The sequence below is a fragment of the Triticum dicoccoides genome, chromosome 6A, assembly GCF_002162155.2.
Source record: "Triticum dicoccoides isolate Atlit2015 ecotype Zavitan chromosome 6A, WEW_v2.0, whole genome shotgun sequence".
Taxonomy (NCBI): Eukaryota; Viridiplantae; Streptophyta; class Magnoliopsida; order Poales; family Poaceae; genus Triticum; species Triticum dicoccoides.
The window spans coordinates 200,980,665-200,986,746 of NC_041390.1; positions in this window are offsets into that span (position 1 = coordinate 200,980,665).

Below are 6,082 nucleotides of genomic sequence, written 5' to 3' on the forward strand. Positions count from 1 at the left end.
CCTAATCATGCAATGTGTGAGGGTTGATCTAATGCAATAAAGACATGGGTAGTAGGAGGTATGATCAAAGTGTTACTTCCCTTGTTGATGATCCGGGAAACCTAGCGATTCCAAGTAGCAAGCGGCGCACTCCGGGTACTCCATCGCAAACAAACAAGCCTACAATAAGTACTCAAATAATGCACAGGTAAAACTCAAATAAGAGATCAAACCAGAAAGTTCAACTTAAGAACTCCGGTTGGCAAAAAGAACCAAATCGAACGAAGCAACGAAAGACAAACGGCAAAAGAAACAAGCTTCATTTACTATTCTGGATCTAGGGCAATTTTTACAGAGGCACAAACTTGTTTGAGTTGGTTAAACGGAAAGAGGGTTTCGAGACAAAACTCCAGGCGCTTGAATCGCCTGATTTCGATAAACGAGCGAAAAGTTATACTAGAACAAAAATCAGATCAGGAATCGCGATCAGAAAAATCATGTATTTAATCCGAGAAAAAGAAAAAGACGAACCGATTAACGAATGAACGTTCATTATCTGGATCTAAACGATGAACGCGTTCGTTAAAACGAAAGAACGAGCGAACGCTCGCTAAGTAAATAAACCGGTAAAACCGATCTATTAAAAAATGAATCTAAAAAAACCGAACGAAAATCCGACGAAAAACCGAATGGTTTTCGAGAAAAACCGGCGGCGGGGCGGGGTCAACCTCCGGCGAGGCGAGGCGGCGGGCGGCGGCTCCAGCGGCGGTGGCGGTGCGGTGGCACGGCGAGGCAGCGGCGGCGGCGGGGCGGTGCGGCGGCGGCGGCAGATGCGGCGGGACGAGGCGCTAGGGTTTGTGATGCGGAGCATCCTATGGACATCACCATGTTAAGAGTCAGTTCGGCGAGTGACACGTGCGACATCTACTTCACATACACAAAGGTGAATCATCTCCTTTACACGTGCTCACTTGACCCCTTCGAGGATGGTATACTACTTGACACTTCTCCCGTGTGCATGCATAGGTATTGTAGGAACGCTACGGATGACGTGGAGGAGTGCAAGCGCCAAGGAACACCTACACCATCCGCGAGGGAAGCCTGGAAACGAAGACGCAAGAAGAAGTGTTGTCGAAGAAGCTCCAGCCACCGGACGACGGGTCGGGTCCGGACGTCCGGCGCCTGAAGATCCACCGGACGAACGGTCCAGACCGGACGACCGATGTCCCTGCACCCAAGCCAAACGAGCGGACGTCCAACGCCACCGGACGACCGGCGACCGGACGACCGGTCCAGACCGGAAATCCACTACACCAGCATCCGAGCCAGAATGAGCGGACGACCGGCCCCTACCGGACGTCCGGCCGTCCACGAGCCACCGGACGACCGGTCCCCAGCGGACGTCCGTTACCTGGCTGTGTCCAGTTGCGGGCTGAGGCCCATGTACCCCTTCACTTCACCCCCATTTGCACTAAGACTATAAATAGACCTCTCCCTCCTCCTTTCTAGGGTAGCGTTGTGTTAGCTCATTTGAGAGATAGAGCTACGCTCATCCATATCGGATCTACTCCACGAGAGAGACCGCGGCCTCTACGGAGAAGATCCCTTTGGATTCAAGCCCCCTTTCTAAGGGAAGATCCCCCCATGGATTCAAGACCTCCTTTGGAGAAAACAATCAAGACCTCCTCACAAAGAAGACCGGCTACCTATGTATCGTCCCTAGTTGATCGTGTACCGTGTATCGTTCCATGTATCCGAGGATCTAGCACATGTGTGATCTATTCATGTTGGTTTGAGTGTTTTCTCTTGTTTTCCCCTTTGTGTTCCTCGTGTTCTTCGCGGGACTCCGCCCCTTTCGTGAAAGATCGGGCCATAGGGTTCCTACCCTACATCAGTTTGGGGGTGGCTCGGCTGGGCTCCCCAGCTTATAAGGCCGGCTGGGCCAGGTGTTCGGGTCGGACACGGCCCGATAGGTCCGTTCGCGATTTTTTAAATAGTTACGCTCAGAAAAAAAACAGAAGGAATACTAAACAGACTCCAAAAATCCCGAAATAAATTTTCCCCGGCTTCTAAAATCAAGCCGCACAGGATGAACATTTATTTGGTTTGAGTGTTTTCTCTCGTTTTCCCCTTTGTGTTCCTCGTGTTCTTTGCGGGATTCCGCCCATTTCGTGAAAGATTGGGCCATAGGGTTCCTACCCTACATCATCTTGGTATCTAGAGCAAGGTTGATCACGATTTCGGAACCTCCCCCACCATTTTCTAGCCTTCTTTTGCTTGATTTCGTCGTAAATTCGAAAATCCCCACCAAAAATAGCCCCAATTTTTTTGTGATTTGTTGGTTTGATGATGTTTTGTTGATTTTGATCCATGGATTTGCTTGGTTTCAAGTGGATCGAGCATCTCCCCAAGTTTCCCCATCTTTCATCCATGAAATATCATCAATTTTGACCCCAAAATCTCCATTTTCCGCCCAAAATCACGTCCCGGATCTGAAATTTCGCGTTGACCTCGACCACCGGACGACCGTCACTTTACCGGACGTCCGGAGCCGCAGGAACCACCGGATGTCCGACCTTACCGGACGACCGGAACCCCCTAACCCGAGCAGAATCAGCGGATTTCTGACCCGACCGGACGTCCGGTGACCGGACGACCGTTTTTTCCGGACGTCCGCTACCTGTAGATATCAACTTCGCTCAAATTTTGTTTCGGCCATAACTAATTCATCCGGAGTCCGATTTTGACGTTCTTTAGCTCGTTGAAAATCGCTTGACATCCTCCTTCCCACAAAAATACCACCAACATCTTTTGACTACATCAAATTTTGATAATTTTGGCATCTTTGCCTAGGGCTTCCACCACATCATTCGCTACACCACCACCGACTTCTGCAACCTAACCAATTTTGTTCCCCATCGCATTAGTGGTTGCTTGAGGAGTGATTTGAGTCTCCTAAGGTGTCTAGGATACTTAGGGACGGTTGCTTCTTCATCAACCACCACCACGACTTCCGCATAGGCTTGACCACTATACACTTCCGCCACCCCAACTTAACCCAATTTTGTTTGTGTTGTGAGTTGTGTCTCCTAAGGTGTTTCGGCTACTTAGGGACCGTGCTTCCAACTCTGACAACGTGTATAGTCCACCACCTTCCCTCCACTTCCGCATTGCGTACTCCACAACTCATCATTGCATTTCCGCAATCCCTTTGAGCTTCCGCAACCACCACCGCATCCCGCTACCACCATTTTGACATTTGACGTTTGAGATTTTGAGTTCGCGGTTTTTCCATTTCCTAAGGTGTTTCGGATACTTAGGGACGAGTCTCCATCATCTTGGTATCTCCATCAAGATCACCGCAACTCATCATCGACACGGACGGTAACCTCCATATCATCTTGGTATCGTGGTATCCCTCCATTGTATATTCCCTTGCCATTGCATTGATAACCCCTAGCCCATTTTGCGTCACTTGCCTATCGAGACTAGCCATTTGAGTATTGCCGGCAACGTTACTTGTGCACAATAGTGGTCTACACCTTCCATTGCATACATACCATACCATATCATATTGGTATCATATCATCTCGTGTGCCTCAAGATTGTTCCCGTATATACCCAATTGCTATCTTGGTTTGTGCATTTCGCAAAGTGTCCATAAAAAAAGAATAAGCTTTTAAGCAAAAGAGAAAGAGCAAAGAATCTTGTAAGCAATAGCCATAGCATCCACCACATTGCATAAGATTGTCATATCCGATCATCTTGGATCAAACACCGGGAACCATACATACATAGCATACTTGGGATAGAAAGTTTATCCATTTTGCATCTTATAGGTTGTGCACAAGTGTCGTATCCGCCTATAGAGCAATCATGCTAGCGTCTCTCTTGAGTTGTGCAACACGAGCGTTTTCCGTGGATTCCACATTTTGTGCTCATCCTTGGTTGCACGACCCCATTTATCTATCCGTGTGTGTGTGTTTCTGTGTGCCACATATTGCTATTGTTCTACTTGTTTCACTTGCGAATTTGTGAATCTCTTTCAACATTATTGACTCTTGCTAACATTTTGCATTAAATTTTTGTGCCACTATCCTCACCGAGCTCCACCATAAGTCGTACTTGTGTAGGTGTGAGAAACCGACAAGAATTGGTACCAGTTGTGCTATTTCCTTGTCCACATTGGAGTGATCATTGATCCACTTTCAACTTCGGTCAAGGTACATTTGGTATTCGTTCTTCTCTTTCTCCACTCATATTGGCTCGAATCTTGTGATGGATAGGCAAGGCATTTCATCTCTGGTCTTCCACAACAACAACGGCGTGTACAACTACATCACCAAAGCGTCAATCTTCGATCTACAAGGACAAATGCAAGGCACACAATCAAGATTGCGAGAGCGCATCGAGAACCTCTCCATCGACATTCGTCACTCCGAAGCGAGGAAAAGGGACTACATCGACAACAAGCTTTCCGCACAAATGGAGGAGCAAGATGCAAGGATGGAGGAGCTTCGGGCCTTGATCAAGTCTACTTCCCCTTCATCATCCTCAAGACAGCAACATTCAAGTCACAAGTCTTTGGAGCGCAAACAAGATGCAAGCGCAAGTTGTCCACCTCCACATCTCCATGGCGACCACCATCACGTTCGTGATACACGTCGTCATGAAGGGCAATTCACCTCCAAGCAACATGTGCAAGACGACGACGAACGACATCTACTAAGAGCTCAAGCACGACAACGACACCATCATCATGATGATGCTCCACAAGCGCCTACCTACAAGTCCCAACAAGCCCTACTTCACGCCAAGTCCAAACTTCATGACCATAAGAGAAGACCGCGAGACAAGCACCACCAAGAGCACGCTACGGCTACAACAACAACTTCGGCATCTTTGCCAAGTGCTATCAAGGCATCTTCGCCTTTGGACGTACGGCATCTTCGCCTACTTCCCGTGAGTTCGCCTACATCGACATCTTCAACTACAAGGCGACCAACTACGAGCGAGGGCGACACTTCCATCTTCGGAAGCCCCTCAAGGAAGCTGGCCGAGCATGGGAATTTCCCTTCGGTCATGGAGACGAGCTATGAGGTGCCACATCATTTGGGCCTCCAACAACAAGACGGCGACAAGAAGGTCGAGCAAGGGCCATCCCCTTCGACCACGGCGACGAGCACGAACCTCTTCAACAACATGAAGACGGCGCCAATATTGGACTCATACTCCGAGTCAAGCTACGAGACCGCTCATGAGACCTTATCTTTGGTCTTCGAGGAGAGTGATGATGTGCCATCTTCGGCCTTCATCCATGGCTACGACCACGACATGATTGAGCATGGAGACATTTGCACCAACATCTCTCCGACAACGACATGTGACGAGATGCCCCAATTGCCATGTGAGGAGAGCCACCACCACATGAGTGACATGAGTGACTCCACCACACGTGACATTGAGAGCATTTCCTATGAGAGGATGAGTGTGACCACCACTAGCCCCACACTTGAGAGCATGCCACACATCCTATGTGAGGTTGAGAGCCATTTGAGTGACTCCACCAACCATATGAGTGATAGCATTCGAGAGGGAGTGAGTGAGCCACAACACTTAGTGAGCGAGGTAGTTGACACGGCATGTGAGGCCACTTTGATTTCTAACGATTTAACCTCTACTCCTAGTGTGTTTTCTTCTTTGGTGCTAGGTCTCCTACATGACGACATGCCTATCCTCGACAAGTCCATACCTCCAATGGAGACAACAATGGCCATGATGGACAATGATGCACCCCCACATGGTTCCATCAAGATGAAGATGACCACGACTCGCTCTTTGACACCTCACCTACAACACATGAGCGATGCTCCAAAGGTAACATAGGTGATCGTGCTTCTCTTGTCCCACTAGTGGACTATTTTACAAATGATTGCTTGCATGATGTTGATCCACCTATTCCCATGCTTCATGCTAGTGCGACTTCTTCATGTCATGACTTACCTATTTATGATGAATATGATGACGAGCATGTCGAGTTGCCTAGTTGTGATGCTATGCTCCATAGGATATCATGTGAAAATTCTTTTGGTCACATCATGTT